The sequence below is a fragment of the Schistocerca cancellata genome, chromosome 4 (genome assembly GCF_023864275.1).
Source record: "Schistocerca cancellata isolate TAMUIC-IGC-003103 chromosome 4, iqSchCanc2.1, whole genome shotgun sequence".
NCBI lineage: Eukaryota > Metazoa > Arthropoda > Insecta > Orthoptera > Acrididae > Schistocerca > Schistocerca cancellata.
Genome location: NC_064629.1, coordinates 226,262,214 through 226,282,331, shown reverse-complemented (window position 1 = coordinate 226,282,331; position 20,118 = coordinate 226,262,214). Strand labels below are relative to the sequence as shown.

The 20,118-nt window shown below is 36.6% G+C and overlaps 1 protein-coding gene across 1 annotated transcript in view; it reads left to right on the top strand.

The window, feature by feature from the left end:
* The window catches only part of LOC126183757 (uncharacterized), a 166,778-nt gene that overhangs the window by 41,677 nt on the left and 104,983 nt on the right, over window positions 1-20,118 (top strand). The window lies entirely within an intron of this gene.

Sequence of the window (20,118 nt, the reverse complement as noted above, 5' to 3'; positions counted from 1 at the left end):
ACTGTGTTCATTAGATCCTCAAACACAGTTATATATTCTGCCCAAGTACTATGCTTTTTACTGCAATATGTCCTACATAGCCTACCCAGCTCCCTCATATACCTCTCAGCAGGGTTTCCCACAGGGTGATACACTGAAATCCTTATATGCTTAATCCCAGATCTTTGCATAAACTTCCCCCACACACTAGATACAAATTGTGCTCCATTATCAGACAGAACATTCTCTGGTTTTATAACATTCACAAAGTAATCTTTCTCTAGCTTGTTAATTATATTCTGGCTAGTGGCCTTTTTCAGTGGATACAGCCTTACAAACTTTGAGAATACATCAACAGCTAAAAGAACATACTCTACACCCCCTCGACCTGTTGGCAGCCTCCCAAATAAATCAATAGCCAGCAGTTCACCATTTCTTTTAGGAACAATATTCTGCATCTCTCCTTGTACTGCAATAGTATTATACTTCACTTTTTGACATTTGTCACAAGAAGTCAACTGTCTCTTTACTCTCCTGGCTTTGTTGTTGAAACTAACATAGTCCTGCAGTATTTCCAAACATTTTCGAGCCCCATAATGCCCATGGCTAAGGTGGATGTAATTTATTAATTTTTCCACATGCTCATCTGGAAAACATACCTTCCACTCCTCTTTGTCCAAATTTCTTTGTCTAAATAAAATACCTTTATAAATTCTATAATATTTAGCTATTTTTTCATGTTCTTTACTTCCAAAGTTTGTTTTGATAAACTTCAAGGTTTGGTCCCCATTCTGAAGTCTCCTCATGTCCTTACAGATGGATCTGATTTCCTTCTCTCCACCCACTCCTTTCATATACAATATCTGTAGTTCTTTCTCGTCTCCATTTGCTTCATGTTCTTCTCCAATGAAAGGTAATCTTGATAAGGCATCAGCCACATTGTTGTCTGTGCCCTTAATATATCTTATCTCATAGTTAAACTGCTGCAAAAACATGGCCCATCTCATGAGTCTATTATTTAACAGCTTACATTCTTGCAAATAGCTCAGAGCCTTATGGTCTGTGTAAACAATCACTTTCCTACCTTCCACATATATCCTGAACTTCTGAAATCCAAAAACTATGGCTAAAAGTTCCTTCTCTGAGACACCATACATCAATTCATGTTTGGATAGCATTCTGCTTGCAAAAGCGATTGCCCTGTGCTCGGTCTTCCCATCTACTACCCTCTCCTGAAATAGCACTGCCCCTATCCCATAATCTGAGTTGTCTGCCCCAATACAGAAAGGCAAAGACAAATCTGGATAGAACAAAATTTTGCTGTTTTTTAAGCTATTCTTGATGGCTTTAAATTCCCGGTCACAGTCAGATGTCCAGCACCAGGTTACACTTTTCTTTAATAGTCTACATAAGTTAGGTGAATTCAGGCTATAATCACTTATGTACTTCCTATAGAATGAACATAGTCCTATAAATGATTTCAATTGTTTCCTGTTCGTTGGCACCTTGCAGTCAACAATAGCCCTGATTTTCTCTTTATTGGGCAGAATGCCATCAGGAGTTAACTGATGACCGAGAAATAGTAATGTTGCTTGAAAAAATTCACACTTACTTAACTTAAGGGTCATCCCCCCTTTAGATATAGCCTTGAATACATCCTCCAACAGCTGACAGTGCTCTTGCCGATTGCTACTCGTAATCAAAATGTCATCTACGTACACGGTCAATTTTCTCATTAGTTCATCACCCAACACATGACTTAAAGCCCTTACAAAAACTGCTACAGATATTGATAAACCAAATGGCACAACTGTAAACATATAAGTCCTGCCCTTAAATAAGAAAGCAGTGTACTTTCTGCTCTCTTCAGCCAATTGCACCTGCCAGAACCCTGAAGTCAAATCAACACTTGACAGAATTTTAACATTATAAAATTTTTGCAACAGCTCATCCATGTTCTCTGGCTGATCATTTTCTTCGACTATTATTTTATTTAGCTTTCTTGCATCCAGTACTATTCTTATAGAACCATCCCTCTTTTTCACCACTACTATTGGATTACAATACTCACTCCTCCCCATTTCCAGTATGCCCCACTTCAACATCATCTGTATCCTTGCCCTTACAGCCTCTCTATTAGCTATTGCTATAGGATAAGGTTTGGCCCTTTGGCCCTGATGTGTTAAAAACATCAAAAGTTATTCCTGTATTTAAAAAAGGGGATAAAGACAATTTAAATAACTACAGACCCATCACAATTTCCTCCTGCATCTCTGAAGTACTGGAAAAAGTTATGTATGAGAAACTTATGAAATTTATAAATAAAAACAGCATCCTATGTAATGAACAACATGGATTCAGAAATAAGAGGTCAACGACAACTGCTGTCTATGAGTGCATCAGTTCCATCCTAAACCTGATGGACAAAAAACAGGAAACAATAGGAGTCTTTATTGACTTGTCAAAAGCTTTTGACATGGTGGACCATAAAATTCTGCTATCAAAGCTAGAAAGATATGGTATTCGAGGTCTGTCCAACAAGTGGATCAGTTCCTTCCTGACAAATCGTATGCAGGCAGTGTGCGTCAAGCACACAAATATTGAACTAAAAACTGTATCTAATCACTTATCTGACTATAAACAAATAAAACGTGGTGTACCCCAAGGATTCGTATTGGGACCCCTTCTGTTTCTTCTGTACATAAATGATCTAAGCTTAAATATTGATGCACACAAATCAATCATATTTGCAGATGACACCACGATTCTACTAAAAGGAGACGACGATGAACAGTTACAACAGACAGTAAACACGGTCACGAAACAACTTAGCAGCTGGGCACAGAGTAATCAGCTTGTAATAAACAGTAAGAAAATCGTTGCTCTAAAATTCCACAATGTTCCTAACAAGGACATGTTTATCCCATCAGTCTCTATCAATGACGAACCAGTTGGTAACAGTACTGAAACCAAATTCTTAGGACTTTGGCTGCAGAGTAACATCAGATGGAATAAGCATATTGAATGTCTCAATGCAGAACTGAGCAAAACATGTTATCTTCTTTGTTCATTAAAATCATGCTGTAGTGAGAAAACAGTATTGAATGCATATCATGCGTACTTTCATTCTCGTCTTAGATATGGGGTCACCTTCTGGGGAAACTCTAATATAGCTAATAGCACTTTTAAACTACAAAAAAGGGCCATTAGAATCTTGTTTGGGTGCAAGCCTAGAGACTCTTGTAAACCCCTGTTTAAGAAATCTGGTATTCCCCCATTACCGTGTGTATACATTATGGAAACCCTTTTGTTCTTTAAATTAAATGTAATAGGCAAGGACCAGAGGCTACAAAAAACTGTGATATACATGAGCACTTTACCAGACAAAACAGGAACTTACATATGACTCAAATCAGCACAGCACTGTGCCAAAAAGGTACTTTTCACATGGGAGTTAAGCTCTATAACAAACTTCCTGAAAACATAAAAGCTATCACTGAGGTCAATACATCTGGAAAATCTCTAAAGTCATATTTACAGCATCACTGCTTTTATTCCATTGAAGAATATTTAAATTTATGAAATGTGTTATATAAATACTTGTGTGTAAAGTGTATTATTGTAAGCTTAAATATGTATGCCTTGAAATTACTTTCAGCCTGTATATTTATAACTTGACTTGTCCAATGTCTTATGCATAAGCTGCTATGTAGACAACAGGACCAATAAAATACAATCTACAATCTACAATCACTTCATGTGGCAATACCCTCAAAACATAACTGAAATCTACGACTTTTCCAGGTCTGTCAGAGAACACATGCTTATGCTTCCACAACAAACCTGTAAGCTGCACCTTTTGTTCCTCATTTAAATCTCCCATTTCATTCACTTTGTCATGTATCTGCTGTTCAGTGCAGATCTCATCACCTACCTCTTCTATCCTTTGTAAATGAGTAATAGTCTCACCTCCTTTTAATTCCCCTTTAAATTTTATTCTTCGTCTATTTCCACCAGCATCAAATTCTACCATTCTGTCCTTTACAAAAATGCTACAGTCATACTTGTACAAGAAGTCCATACCCAAAATTACATTCAATGCCAAACCCTTCACCACAAAGCAACTAATATCAAAACAATACTCATTACTATTAAATTCCAGTAATACTTCCCTGCTGATGGGCTTGCTACATGTCCCAGTTGCTGTCTTAATTTTGACTCCTGTAACTGGTAATTCTATTAATCCTAAACCTTTAATTTGCTGCCAGAAAGATTCAGAGATTGCAGATAAACTTGAGCCAGAGTCTAATAATGCTATATCTGCAACTCCTCCCACACTGATATCAATTATTGGCTGTATCACCTCTATTTCTACTCTGCTCAGCCCTGATTCCTGTAATAAATCTCTTTCTACTTCACTCCTGCTTTCCTCTTGCATAATGCAAATATCTTTAGGTCTTTCTCCAAAACATACATCAGTATCCCCTTCAAACAGATCCTTAATAGCAAACTCAACATTCTCTTCTTCACCTAATTCTTCCAATTTTCTGGCAATTTTAAAATTTATTTTACCCCATTCTTCAGGCGTCAAAGCTTTATGTAATTTTGCATAGGACACCCAATCACTCAAATCATAATCAGCCTCCTCCTTTCCTAACCATCCACAATTAACATCTTTGAGGCTTGCATCATCAGTTAAGAAAACATAGGTTTCAATTTTATCTTCTGGGCAACCTACAGCAACATTCTCCATATCATTACACATTTCCATATCCACACTGAAGTCATTATCACTACCACAGTTAACACCTGCACCCACAAGCACAGTAACCTTATCAGTAGGTGATTTACCAGCATTTTCCACATTGTTAAATACACCACTCATATTAGCCTTTACATCACACTGAATAACCCTCGCCTCACCTTTTCCACAATTCTCCATACTATTTCCAATAGACATCTCTACCCATTCATCATACCCATTATTACTGTGAACATTGCCCCTTAATTCCATATCCACTTCTGTTCCCCCTTTTGATGAAACTACCTCTGTCTCTGATCTTTCAATGAATTTTGCTGCACACAAACCAATATTGTCCTCCTCTGCTTGTAATTTCTCTTCCCTTTTAAACATGTCATCAATGTAAAACTCCCACTGTTCATTGCTGATATTAGCCTTGTTCCCTTTTTTCCTCTTATACCTTTTTTCCTCTTATACCTTTTATCTGTATTTCTATAATTGTTAAAACCCCTCCATAGATTTTCATTTCCTAAGACAGCATCCATATGACATATCCCAATTTCCCTATTTTCCTTGCTGACTTTATTACTCATCCCATCATGTCCTTGTCTGGCCCTGTTCACATAATTACCAGCCCCCCTGCGGACCTTAAGTGAGGCATCAATTAGTTTTTTGATTGCCTACCCTGTCCATTTGCATCTGGCATTGCTACTCTCATACCTTCTCTATCACTCCTCATCTGATCAAAATTGTCTCTTCTCCCTCCAAAATTTCTGTTATACCTTTGTGGCTTGCTTCTCCAATCTCTATCCTGATTATTCTGATCACTTCTATCTTCTCTCCACCTGTTATGGTTATTACTGTATTCATAATTAATACTGTTTCCCCTTTCATGATACCTTCCACTCTCCCTATGTTCCATGTATTCAGGTCTGTAACACAATGCCCTGTCCATATTATCCACAAAATTAAGAAATTCTTCCACTGAATCTGTTGCACTGTGAATCAAATCCCATTGCAAATGCTCTGGTAATCTTCTCTTTAGTGTAGATATTTCTGTTAATACGCCCAGTGGCCTATCCAGATGATTTAATTTATTCAGTTCTCTAACACAGAACTCTCTCATACTTTCCTTTCCACTCTTGTAACTGGATCCATTCAAAAAATCGTTTTGCAATCTTAATTGTTTTGCTTGGCCCCAGTATTTGTTCAAGAACAGGTTTTCGAAGGTTTTAAAATCACAAAATTTATCATCATTTTGGTTTGCCCATGTTTGAGCTCCCCCTTCCAACTGCCTCTTAACATATTTAATTTTTGCCTGCTCACTCATCCCTGTCACAAAGTTATCCTTACACGCAGCTAGAAAGTCAACTGCATGGTATTTATTCTCCCCATTAAAAGGTTTTGACTGAAATCCATGCCCCAGAGGATATCCCAACAATAAATTTCCATTCCCTGCTGCCACAGTATTAACTGTTTCCCTCAAGACATTTATTTCCCCTTCTAATTCCTTCTTATTGTCAGTAATTCCCTTATGGCAATCCAGCACTCCTATCTTAATGGATTCAATGTCTGCCTCTGTTTGTCTTTGAAATAATGTGCATTTCTGTTCCTGTACCTGAATCTGCCCCACAAGATTACTTTGCACAGTGTCCACCTTGGCTACTAGGCCTCTTTCAACCTCATCAACTCTCTCAATAATTCCCTCAACAATTTTAACTGTGTTTTCAACTTTATCTGTAATTTGAGTGAATTTGAGATCTAGCTGATCAAATTTTTCACTCACTGTCTTTATTTTATCACTAAGCCTTAATTCCATATCCCATATTTTCGAATCCATTTCTCCAACTATTGCAGTTTTTATATTTCCTATTTTCCAGTCTATTTCTCCTAATTTACTAGTAAGTTTCACAAAAAATGTGCTGAGGTCACTTCCTGGTATCCAGCCTATTTCTTTTGGCATGCTAGGGCTACTACAGGTACTCCTAACATCCACTGATTCACCTTCACTTTGAGATTCACGCGTCTCATCGGCCATGGCTAATGAAAAGGACACAATTTTGCAATGTAGCTGCTGGCTGTACTTATCTTTTAAATCCTCGTGTGACGCGACGTCTGCAGTGAGCTCCGCAGCACAGCTATGCAATGAATCTTAATCGGCGGCGTGGACACACAGCAAACTCAATCAGGAGCGAGAACACGTTGCGTAGGCCCCTGGCAGCATGTAGTCGTGTTGGTCGGTGGCACGGACGACGGCGTTGATCGTCGGCAGCACGTGGATACAGCTTCGACTGCTTTACCCGTAGCAACACATGGACGTGGCACGGACAACGGTTTCTTCTCGCGGCAGCACGTATCGCGGCACGGACGACTGTTTTACCCGCGGCAAACACATGGTCAACTCATCAGACTGTGTAACTGACTGCTTCACAATCGTGGTGGCCTTATATCGGCGTAACCACGGGGCAGCGCGTATCTTGTCCAGCACAAACACTCCGGTACTGCTAATGCACCGATTTAGCTCAGAGCCCCCACACTGACTGTTCAAAAGCCTAACATCAGACGGACATTCAATTCCGAAATACTATGGAATATGGAAGAAAGTCCTATCCCGGACGAGCCCCCAATTGCAACAGAACTCGGGCTCGTTTACTACCTATTTTTTGCGTGGCTCATCTGTAAAGGGGATTGGTAGTAAACGGTTGCATTTGCACCCCTATTATTGAGTCTGATATTGGCTGGCTATTGAAGAGCAGTGAATTGAACTATACACGTTCAGATTGAAACTTATTTATTCAAAAGAAACACTTTAACGTTGTGGCCATGCATTTTTAAGTTAACAGTAAATAATCTGTGCAATTCGTACACTGTTTGTCTCACACCCACACACTTTCACTTTGTTCCTTCGCATACCCTAGCGTCCATGCTTGCACTCACGGCACTTTGCCGCTCCCAACCCGCCACCACAACGGCCAACGACCAAAGACCTCGATTTTCCCGCTCACATCCACAGTCCTGAGTCGGGTCACATGACACCACAATAGTCAAAATAATTGCTAAACATGGCCACAATTCGTTTACAGTATTTTATAATATTTAAATACTTAAATCTAAATACATTATATAATTTTACAAATTATCACCACACTTATATAATTCGTTGCAATTAAAAGAAAACCAAAACACTATCCAACGGAACTACAACGTCCATCAAAACACAAACAAATATTTTCCGGTCTATTTTTGCCCAGCATATTATCTCTGCTGCCATGCTTTAAATTTTAAACTACTTGAAAGAGTTCCATATTATCCCCTGTTACCTTACAAGCTAGCTAATCTAAAAAACATTGTCATTATGTGGAATGACTGTGACAAAGCAGCCATAGATCCAAATAGTAAACAATTGTTACACAGCAATTACTTAGAGGCCAAGAGATTTTACAGAACAAAAGCAGAAGAAGCTAAAAGGAGGGAGAATGATAGATTCACAAGAGAAGCCTATAATCTGTGCAGAGCAGCCTGGACTCTAGTAAATGAACATAGGAAGAAGCCTACTTCCTCTTCTAAGGCCTGCAGTCCTGATGACTTCAATGATTACTTAATCAAAGCTATAAACACTGTTACTGAGATCACAGACTCGGTTATAGATCCTGCTGTTTACTTACCAAATAAAATTCACAGTAAATTTGAAACACGGAAAAAAGTACATGCAAATGACATAGTGAAAATAGTAAAATCTTACAAAACTTCGGAGACTCAAGGCATCTACCGGATGTCCTGTACTGTCCTAAAGAAAATTATTGGAGAAATAGCACAGCCATTAACAACAGCTATAAATAACTGCCTATCTCCAGGCGTTTTCCCAGATTTATTGAAACTTACAAGGACAGTACCAGTTTACAAAAACGAAAACCCAGGTAATGTGTCAAGTTTTAGGCCAATATCAATCATTACTATGCTAACAAAAGTGATTTAATCCATCACGAAAGATCAGATCCTAACTTTATTTGAAGAAAACAATCTCTTCAACGATGCACAACATGGGTTCCAGAAGGGAAAGTCCTGTACCACTACAGCATTAGACTTATTAAGAAAAGTGATGCAGGCATTCGAGGAGAGAGAGAGTTTGTGACACTCGACTGTGCAATCTAAGCAAAGCTTTCAACTGCATCCCCCACAAGATCTTCCTCAAAAATCTAAAATGCTATGGTGTGGAAGGTACAGCTCTAGCTACATTTCAGTCTTACTTGAAAAAAAGAAGGCAAATTGATCCAATCCAAGGAGCAACATTCCAGGAACAGAAGGTAGAACACGGCATGCCACAAGGTTTGGTCATAGCCCCACACCTTTTCCTCATTTTTGTAAATGATCTAAGTGAAGTTGGTGAGAGACTACAATTTGTGAATGACACCACTCTTATTGCCAAAGGGGAAAATTCTGCCCAAGCTGTCACGAAGTCTGATGTACAGTCGAAAACACTAAAATATGGTTCATCGCCAACAGGACGAAAGTAAACGAAGAAAAAACCCAGCGTATGGTATGCATTCTTAGAAAAAACACGTACTCTGACCATATAGATTCTGTGAAACTGTTAGGCTTCACAATAGACCACAAACTCTAATGGAATGGACATACTGTGCATGTATGCAAGAAACTCTCTCATGTAATATACCTCCTATGAAGATTAAAAAAAAGTGATTACAGATCAGTTTCTGATATCTGACTACTATGCTTCAATCCATAGCCACATTTTGTATGGATTACAGCTATGGGGTCATTTGGCAGGCTGCAAGGATGTGCTGCTACTTCAAAAGAAGGCAATAAGAATTATTACATCGAGAAGTAGCCAGGAACACTGCAGACCGTTATTCAGAACATTGGGAATAATGAATGTTTATAGCCACTATGTATTATTATGTCTCATCCACATAAGGGAAAACCTAGACACCTACAGCAAGAGGCATAACATTCATAAACATAATACCAACAGCAAAGAAGACATAAATCTACCAACCTGCCGACTGTCCAAAACAAGAGTCAGTTTTCCAGTGATCTCTGTGAGGATGTTCCACAAACTTCATGTTGAATTGCAGACCCTGCCGCTGGAAAACTTCAGGAAACAAACTGCCTAAAACAATGCCCACTATACTCAGTCCAAGAATTATTTGACTGTGAAGAAATCGAATGGATCAGTGAACAATACAGTCTATTTACATCACCTGTATAAAGTTTAGATGTTATTCTGTAATTCATTATATAGTAAGTCACTTGATTGTAACTCTGACACAGTCTGTCTAGCCATGGCTGGTGAATAAAAAACACCTGGTGATAAATGGTGATGTAGAATTAACACCAGGTGTGCCCCATGAAAGTATGTTGGGATCCTTGATGTTCATGTTGTGTATTAATGACCTTGCAAACAATATTGGTAGTAAAATCAGGCTTTTTGCAGATTATTCAGTTATCTATTATGAAATACTATCTGAGAAAAGCTGCATAAATATTCAGCCAGATCTTGATAAGATTTCAAACTGGTGCAGGAATTGGCAGCTTTAAATGTTCATTAATGTAAAATTTTACACTTCACAAAATGAAAAAAAAGTTGGATCCTATGTCTATAACATCAGTGAGTTATAAAATCAATGGAATTGGTCAACTCATACAAATACTTGGGTGTAACACTTTGTAGGGATATGAAATGTAATGATCACATAAATCCTGTTTTGGGTAAAGAAGGTGATAGACTTCAGTTTATTGGTGGAATACTGGGGAAGTGCAATCAGTCTACAAAGATATTGCTTACAAATCACTTGTGCAACAGGTTCTAGAATATTACTCAAGTGTGTGGGATCTGTACCAGACAGGACTGACAGACGATATTGAACATATACAGAGATGGGCAGTATGAATGGTCACAGGTTTGTTTACTCTGTGGGAGAGTGTCACAGAGATACTGAAAGAACTGAACTGGAAAACTTGAAAATATCCTGAGAAAGTCCATTAGCAAAGTTTCAAGAACCAGCTTCAGATGATTACTCTAGGAGAATACTGCAGCCCTCTATGTATCACTCACATAGGGACCTTCAGATAAGATTAGAATAATTACTGCATGTACAGAGGCATTCAAAAAATCATTCTTCCCATGCTTCATAGATGGATGGAACAGAAAGGCACCCTAATAATTGGTAAAATGGGACATACCCTCTGCCGTAAACCTCATCGTGGTTTTCAGGGTATAGATGTAGATGTAGATATGGAACCTAATACAGAACCTTGGGTTATCCCATGACTAACTACTTTGAAGGTTGAGACAAAAGTTTCATCATTGTTTAACTGTCCAACCATAACAGTATGATGTACTGAGAACCAGATCATGGTGGTTGACATCAAATTCCATAGAAAGGTTAATAAACTTCTCTCAGTGTGGTTCATCATTGTCTACAGCATGAAGAACCTGTTTCCAAAAGTCATATCCTGCAGTTTCTATGAATTTTGTTTTTCCTATAGCCATTTTGTGCATAGGAGAGTATTTTATTTTTATTCAGGAAATCTAGCAGTGTTTCAAACATTATTCTTCAATAATTCTTGAGCATTCAGATGATTATGACTCTAGTCTGTAGTCTGCTTTTTAATACCTGTTATCTTCTTAGATTAGATTAGATTTACTTTCATTCCAATTGATCCGTAGTGAGGAGGTCCTCCAGGAACATGTCAGAAAAACAACAATACATGACAAATATTTACAACTAAAACAAATAAGCTAATGTACCATTCCACAGGTCCCAAGTGGAATGACCATCATTTTTTAATGAGCACTAAGAGTCATTTTACAAATACTAATGCACTGAATTTAAAATAAAAAAGTTTTTTATTTATTTATAAGGTAATAAACATGTAATACAACTACTGTAATACTTATTTACAATGAACACATTACTGCACTGAAATGGTGCAGAAGTTATGTTGTACTTATATACAAATCAGTTGGTTTTACTAAGAAATTCATCAATGGAGTAGAAGGAGTTGGCCACCAATAAAGCCTTTAGGCTTCTCTTAAACTGAATTTCATTGGTTGTTAAGCTTTTTATGGCTGCTGGCAAGTTATTGAAAATGTGTGTTCCTGAATAATGCACACCTTTTTATACAAGACTAAGTGACTTTAAATCCTTGTGAAGATTATTCTTATTTCTAGTATTGATTCCATGAATTGAGCTGTTTGTTTGAAAAAGTGATATATTGTTAATGACAAATTTCATTAAGGAATAAATATATTGGGAAGCAGTAGTTAGTATCCCTAGTTCCCTAAACAGGCTTCTGCAGGATGTTCTTGAGTTCACACCACATATAACTCTTACTGCACGTTTTTGTGCCCGGAAAACTTTAGCTTGGCTTGATGAATTACCCCAAAAAATAATCCCATATGACATTATGGAATGAAAGTAAGCATAGTATGCCAGCTTTTTCATTTTTATATCCCCTATGTCTGACAAAATTCGCATTGCAAACAGAGATTTGTTAAGATGCTTCAGCAGTTCTGTGGTGTGCTCCTCCCAGTTGAATTTATTATCAAGCTGTAATCCCAAGAATTTAACACTGTCCACTTCTTCTATCTTCTTGTCATCGTATGTTAGACATATACTCTTGGGACACCCCTTACAAGTTCTGAACTGCATGTAGTGTGTTTTTTCAAAGTTTAGTGACAAAGAATTGGCTAGGAACCAGTGATTAATGTCCACAAATATTTTATTGGCTGATCTTTCTAAGACTACACTTGATTTGCTATTTATTGCAATGTTTGTATCATCGGCAAACAAAACAAACTTGGCATCTGGTAATGTTACTGATGAAAGGTCATTGATATACACAAGAAAAAGTAAGGGCCCCAAAATGGAACCTTGTGGGACCCCACATGTAATTAGTTCCCAGTTGGATGATGCCTGATAGCTTGTTAAATGTCTCTTTCCTAATAACACCCTTTGTTTCCTGCCAGAGATATAAGATTTGAACCATTTTGCAGCATTTCCTGTTACACTATAATATTCTAGTTTGCTTAAAAGGATATTGTGATTTACACAGTCAAATGCCTTTGACAGATCACAAAATATACCAGTTGCCTGCAATTTTTTGTCTAATGAATTAAGCACATTTTCACTGTAAGTGTAGATAGCCTTCTCAATATCAGAACCTTTTAGAAATCCAAACTGTGACTTTGACAGTATGTTATTTGAGATAAGATGGTTATAAAGATGACTGTACATTACTTTTTCGAAAATTTTTGAGAATGCTGGCAACAGTGAAATTGGATGGAAATTTGATGCTATTTCTTTATCTCCCTTCTTAAACAGTGGCTTAACTTCAGCATATTTCAGCCATTCAGGAAATATTCCACTGATAAATGACTGGTTACACAGATAGCTTAATATGTTACTTAGCTCAGAATCACATTCTTTAATTAACTTTGTTGATATTTCATCATACCCACTAGATGTTTTTGTTTTTAAAGATTTTCTGATGGACATTATTTCTGTTGGGGTAGTGAGGGTCAAATTCATATTATGGAAGCTACTTGAAATGTCTGGTAAGGTAATCCATAGCATCATCTACCGTACCTGACAACCCCATCTTTTCAGTAACAGTTATAAAATGTTTGTTAAAAAGTTCTGCAACACTATACACATCTGTCACCAATGTATCATTTACTCTTAATGCTATTTGTTCCTCTTCATGTCTGGTTCTACCGGTCTCCTCCTTCACTATATCCCATATTCTCTTTATTTTGTTATCTGATATGACTATCTTTTCCTTGTAATATATTTGCTTTGACATCCATATTACAGTCTTTAATATTTTGCAGTATTTCTTATAATGTGCTATAGCATCAACATTGGAAATGTTTTGGATTGACAGATACAGTTTTCTTTTTGTTTTACAAGATACCCCTATTCCTCGAGTAATCCATGGCTTCTTTGTAGACTTTGCTCTAACCTTGGTAAGTTTTGGGGGAAAGCAGTGTTCGAATAAGGTAAGCACTTTATTAGCAAAAATGTTATATTTTTCATTCATGCCATGAGCACTGTAAACATCAGTCCAGTGAATGTCTCTGAGGAATGTCCTAAAATAATCAATTTTTGGCTTACTGATTACCCTCTTGAGCTCAGATTTAACAGATTTTATATCCTGTTCAGTATTAACATTTAACAGAAGGAACTGCATGTCATGGTCTGAGAGGCCATTGACTATTGGTTTTGTAATATAATTTTGTTCATTGGACTTTTCTATAAAGATATTATCAATGGCTGTTTGTGAGCAAGTGGCTATCCTGGTGGGGAACTTTACAGTGGGAATTAAGTTGAATGATAGTGTTACTAACTCAAATAAGTTCTTATTGGGAGAGTCTTTAAGGAAATCTACATTGAAATCACCAGCAACCACTATTTCTTTGTTTTTGGTTGTTAAATGGGCCAGTACAGCTTCAAGGTGGTTTAAAAACAGATTAAAGTTACCTGCAGGTGCTCGATATACACTTAATATTATGAAGGATTTTTTGTAAAATTCTAATTCTGTTGCACATGCTTCCATATGCTGTTCTAGGCAAAATTTGTGAATGTCTATGTTCTTAAATTTATGACAGTTCCTGATGAATGTGGCAACTCCTCCTTTCTCCATTTCTGATCTACAAAAGTGAGATGCTAACCTAAACCCTGTAACACTTAAAAGTTCTATACCAGTGGTCACATGATGTTCAGAGAGGCAGATTATGTCGGCTGGGTGGACTCTAATTCATCTATACAGATAGTTAATTCATTAATTTTATTTCTCAGTCCTCGAATATTTTGATGCAATAAAGATAGCTGACATTTCACATTGACTGAGTTAAAATTGGGTGGAGTTAAAATATCTGCTGACAGTTGAAAATTCTTAACCAACAGCTGTTTATGCTGATGTAATAAGCTGGAATTATGTTTTTTGATTTCTTTCTCAAACTGAAGGTTTGTCTCCGTTCTAACCTCTCTTAAAATTTGCTTTCTTTCCGTCCTCCCTACCCTAAAAAAGGGTCTTTTCTAAATCCTATAACCACTGGTATTTTACCACTCATGACAGTGCCTCCACCCTTTAACTTTCCTGCTATTTCCCCAGCCAATTTACCCTTCCTCTTCCTGTTGAGGTGAAGGCCATGCCTAGTATAATCCCACCTACTGAGAGAATCAACATGAACCACACCAATGTGTGACCCCACACCCGACATGAGCAGCCGTTCCAGCTCCAAATTAACTCTCTTGACAGAAGAGTTCAAATGAGGTCGGTCATGGCGCCCAAGAACAGATACAAACTCAACACTAGTATGCTTCGATGCTGATGCAATCTTCGCCAGGTCACACTCTATACTGTACCCAGGAACTCTGTCAATACTGTTACCTGCCCCACCCACTATAACTACGGTGTCTTCCTTAGTGAAATCTTTGCAAAGTGATCCTAAATCCTCTGTCACCTGCTCCAGACCAGCACTAGGTTTAAAAAAATTGGTGACCTGGTATTCTGATCCTAGTTCATCCTGCAAAAGTTGGCCAACACCTCTTCCATGGGAACTACCTAACAACAACACTTTCTTTCTCTTTACTGTATCTTTAAAAAGATGTCTCATTGTCAATTTTTTGAGAGCTCTAGTGAATATCCCTGTGTAAAATGAGATATTAACTTATTTAATACAGTACTCGAGTCTCACTTGAGCACAGGCAATGGGCAGACACTGTCTCAAAAATGTTAATAATGTCTGTAAGGAGTTAAATTACATTTTCTGCACTAAGTTTGATTACTTTGATTGGTATGTATAACATCATTGCCATGTGACATTTTCTTTTTTTAGGATGCAAATAGCATTTTTTACTTCTGTTGTAACTGGATACAAAAACATAGTTTTTCTATTTATAGGAATTTTTATGTTAGGCCTAGGGTTCAAAATTATATTGTTTTTAATTAAGTTTTGGGCTACACTTGAATAATGTTCATTGAATATTGTAGCAACATTAGTGGATCCTCATTAATTTTTCCTGTAGTTTGTATGGTAATTTTTCTGTTATGTACTTTGTCCCTAACAATGTTACTTTCCAGACTGATTTTGCTTTCTTCATACTTATCCTAATATGTGTATCACTGTTTAATGTTTTTCTTGCTGTTACAACTTTCCTGTATGCTTTTTTAATAGTTATAGCATATGTTTTAATTGAACATTTCAACTTGCTAGCTTGCAGATTTTAGACTAAGTATTACACATTCATGAGTTAGTAATAAATACAGTGGAAAAGATGACAGCTACAAAACAGCCCATTGAGATGTCATACTAGGAAGATTTAGGTTTCAGAGAGCAATGACTTTGAACAAAACCTTATTTTAAAATTTAACGCAGTGCCCAAATGTCTCACTAAATAACTACATAATTACACAATAGTTATGCATCTTTGATGGCACAATTGTCACTCATTTCTCCTGCAAGTGTATAAGTACTCCAGCTTGGTGCAAAGTTTTTTGCTTGCAAGGAAGTTCATCATTATGTTTCTAAGGCAAATTGAAGCCATTTTAAAAATAAATTGAAATTAGTCTTGACCAAAATAAAATATTTATTTGTAGTGGTTATGGGTTTCAGTGAGAATGTGACCATCTTTAGCTAATTTATACTTAAATTTAAATGCAAAATTGATTTAGAAGGATCTCTGATAATAGTAGTAAAATATAAAATGCATGATATATAACAAATGTTAAAAGAAGAAATTATACCCTGATGGTAGGCAGTGGCAGAGCAGATGTTGTGACACCACAAACATCAACTGCTAAGGAGAGCAATGTACCTGTTCCTTAAATACACAAAGTTCTTCCTACCGAAAACTGAATACTGAATTGCATCAGTCATACCAATCAGGCATACGGGGCATAAAACAATTGTTACAATAAGGTAGATACAGAATAGTTACACAAAAGCTAATAAAAATGAAGAAATATGTACATTACATTATATAAAATAACTGCAATAAACAGTATTTCATCAGTTTATGATAAAATATATATAGAAGAGATAACCAATAATAATTGGTTGTGAGAACACTGATAGCAATTTGTGGAGATTTGCTGAAATCTCATAGGACGTATGCTAGCACGGATAGTAGTTAAGTGACACCAATTGTTCCCATGGATGCTCCTGTTTATGTGTTGGTATGTAACATCCTGTGGAAGATGATTTTAAAGATGTGACAGTGGCTGGATGTTAAATACGTACTGGCATACAGGCAGGTATGTAGAAATGCATGTCAGGTATTGTAGACTGCTCCTGGATTGTAGTGTCATTGAAAATACTTCTTAAGTGATGCTATTATTTACCATGGAAGCAGCATAGAGATGCCAATGTGCAAATTTGAACAGAAGAGAATTTCAGCGAAATCATCATCCACTGGATGTCGCATATTGATACATCAGCGCTGTCTCCATCGAACTACCACTATCTTTGTTGGCAGATGATCTAATATGATATTGAAATTTTTGGAAAATCCCCTAAATAGCTATCAGTGTTCTCACAACTGATTATTATTGATTATCTCTTCTATTAACATTTTTATCACATATTGAGAAAATGCTGTTTACAGCAGTTATTTTATGTAATGTGATGTACCTATTTTTTCATTTGTTATTAGCTTTTGTGTAACTTTTCTATATCTGTCTTATTGTAACAATTGTTTTATGTCTTGTATGCCTGACTGGCTATTGCTGATATAATTCAGCATTCAGTAGGCAGAAATTTGCATATTTCAGCAACAACTACATTGCTCTCCTTAGCAGCTGATGTTTGTAGAATCACAATATATGCTCTGCCACCAACCACCATTATGGGTATAATTTCTTCTTTTAATTGTTTTGTCCTGTTTCATGTATTATATATGTTACTACTATTATTAGACTTCTCACTAAATTCATTTCATATTTAAATGTCAGTATAAATGGTCATTCTGACTGAAACTAGTAGCCATGGCAAATAAATATTTGATTGTAGTCAAGAGTGTTTTTTATCAGTTTTTAAAATGATTTCAATATGCCTTACAAATCTAATGATAAACTTCCTTGCAGGCAAAAAAACTGTAGCAAGTTAGAATACTTATATATTTCCAGGGATAATGAGTGACAAGGGTGACTTCAAAAATGCGTAACTGCAGTATCACTGTGTAGTTATTTACTGAGATAGTTGTGCACTGGGTTAAATTTTAGAGTAAGGTTTTGTTCATAGTCATTGCTCTCTGAAACCTAAGTCATCCCAGTACAGGATATCAACAGGCTATTCTCTGGCACTCATCTTTTTCATCAATTCTTTTACATATGCCCCTTGGTTTTAAAAAAAATGAAAATGGAGTTTTTGCTTTTTCAAAGAAATTCTGTGCCTCTGCATTGCTAGACATGTCATCATCATACATAAAGATAAGGTGGTTGTTTTCTTGGACACTTGGAAAATCATTCACATAGCATTTAAACAGTAAAAGGCCACAAATGGAGCTCTATGACATACAGAAATTATATTTACAAAAATATTATGAAAAGGATAGATGAAAAGATAGAGTGCTGCTCACCACATAGAGGAGACATTGAGTTGCAGACAGGAGCAACAAAAGGTCTGCTATGCAGATGAGCTTCTGGTCAAGAGACCTTCTTCTAAAGTAGAAAACACATACAAGTGCAACTCACACACACATTACCATCCACTGTCCCTGGCTGCTGAGGCCAGACTGCATACAGCAACTGCATCTGATGTTAGAAGCAATCTCTGGTTGATAGGGATATGGGGGACATTGGGGTGGAGAGGGGTATGTACAGAAGAGTAGGGGTGGAGGATGCTGTAGTGCTGCTTGTGGGAGTATGCTGTGAGCAGGGGCATGGTGGGGACAGGGTAGGGCTGCAGTGTGCAGTCAACATCTTCCTTGATATCATTGTACCAAGCTAAAAGTTCTAAAAACCTTTCCTTTTCTTGTCAATACCATCAGCTCTACATGCTGATTCCTAAGATAATTCCCTCAGACTTTATCTTAGAATGACAATGTTGTTGCCAAAGTAGTATTTCCTTATGCTCATATTTATTGTTTTGTTTAAACTCAGAATTGCCTTCTGTTACTAATTCTGTCTAAGTGATCAGAGATTTGTCCATTTTCAATGTCTGCTGAGACACTATTTTCATGATTGGTCATCAGATGATCTACTGAGCTCTTGCATATATATCAGATATTCTAATGGGTATAGGTCCAAGTAATTCTTTAGCTCCATAGGATAGGATGCAATCCCCAAAATGTTTACTTCCTGGTTTTCACAAAATGTGTTGATATTCAGATCTCCAAATAGGATAACATTTACAGTTCTGTGCCCTCTGTTTAGCTTCCACATTACAATATTCCATACTTTTGTAAAAAAAACATCAAAATTTCCAGAGTGGTCCATATATATGCATGCTAAAAAGAAAACCATGAACCGACACACTGATTTAATTATTACTGCTTCAAAAGCTTTCTTAACATAAAAAGCATTCACTCATTACAATTTTTCTACAGTACTTATGAACTTGGTCTTCCTTACACAAATAGGGATCCCATCTCCTTTATACCTTGTATTACAGTAAACTAACGTGGGATTATAATTCTGTAACTTGAAATAATGAATTTTATATCTAGTTTTCTGGTGCTATTTAACAACAGCTATGTGTGGATCTAGGTCTGTGACAAAGGCTTGATTTTATTTCCCAAGCCTTTTAGATAACAATGCAAAAATGATGCATTAGTAAAGTCATACAAGTGTACATTTACATGAAGCCTATATGAATCATATATACAGAAAGTGTCTAATTTAAGACTGTTGGAGTGTTTAGTTTTCCTGAAAATATATTGTTCTTGTCATCGTATTTGTTCTCTTAAGAAATAACTCCTATTACTTTTCATTGTAATTTTATAGAATTAAACACATTCCTTTCGTCTTTGAGAGGCGTGATGCTTGAAATATTGTGCTGAGGACTTAATTCTTGCCTAATATTTCTAAACCTTTTCTGGTTACAAAGCTCTTTCCTAATCTGTTGAGATGAATGCCATTAGTTTTGTGAAATCTCCTCATTTTAAATATGTCATTGAATGTTACATTCTTTAATTGGCTGCAGTTATTTTGTACTTATTCATTTACTTTATCTTTTTGTACAGGACCAGTTAGGAAGGACATGATGGTATGCAATGAAGTAAACAATTATATTTGCATCTCTGAACACATGTTAATCTCCGTTTAAGAGACATTATGAGTTCTTTTGTATCACTCTTTGCTATGTTGTGTAGTCTACTGTTTCCTGTTATATTTATGTCATTGTTCAGTTTCTGAACTTAGATATTCCTTAC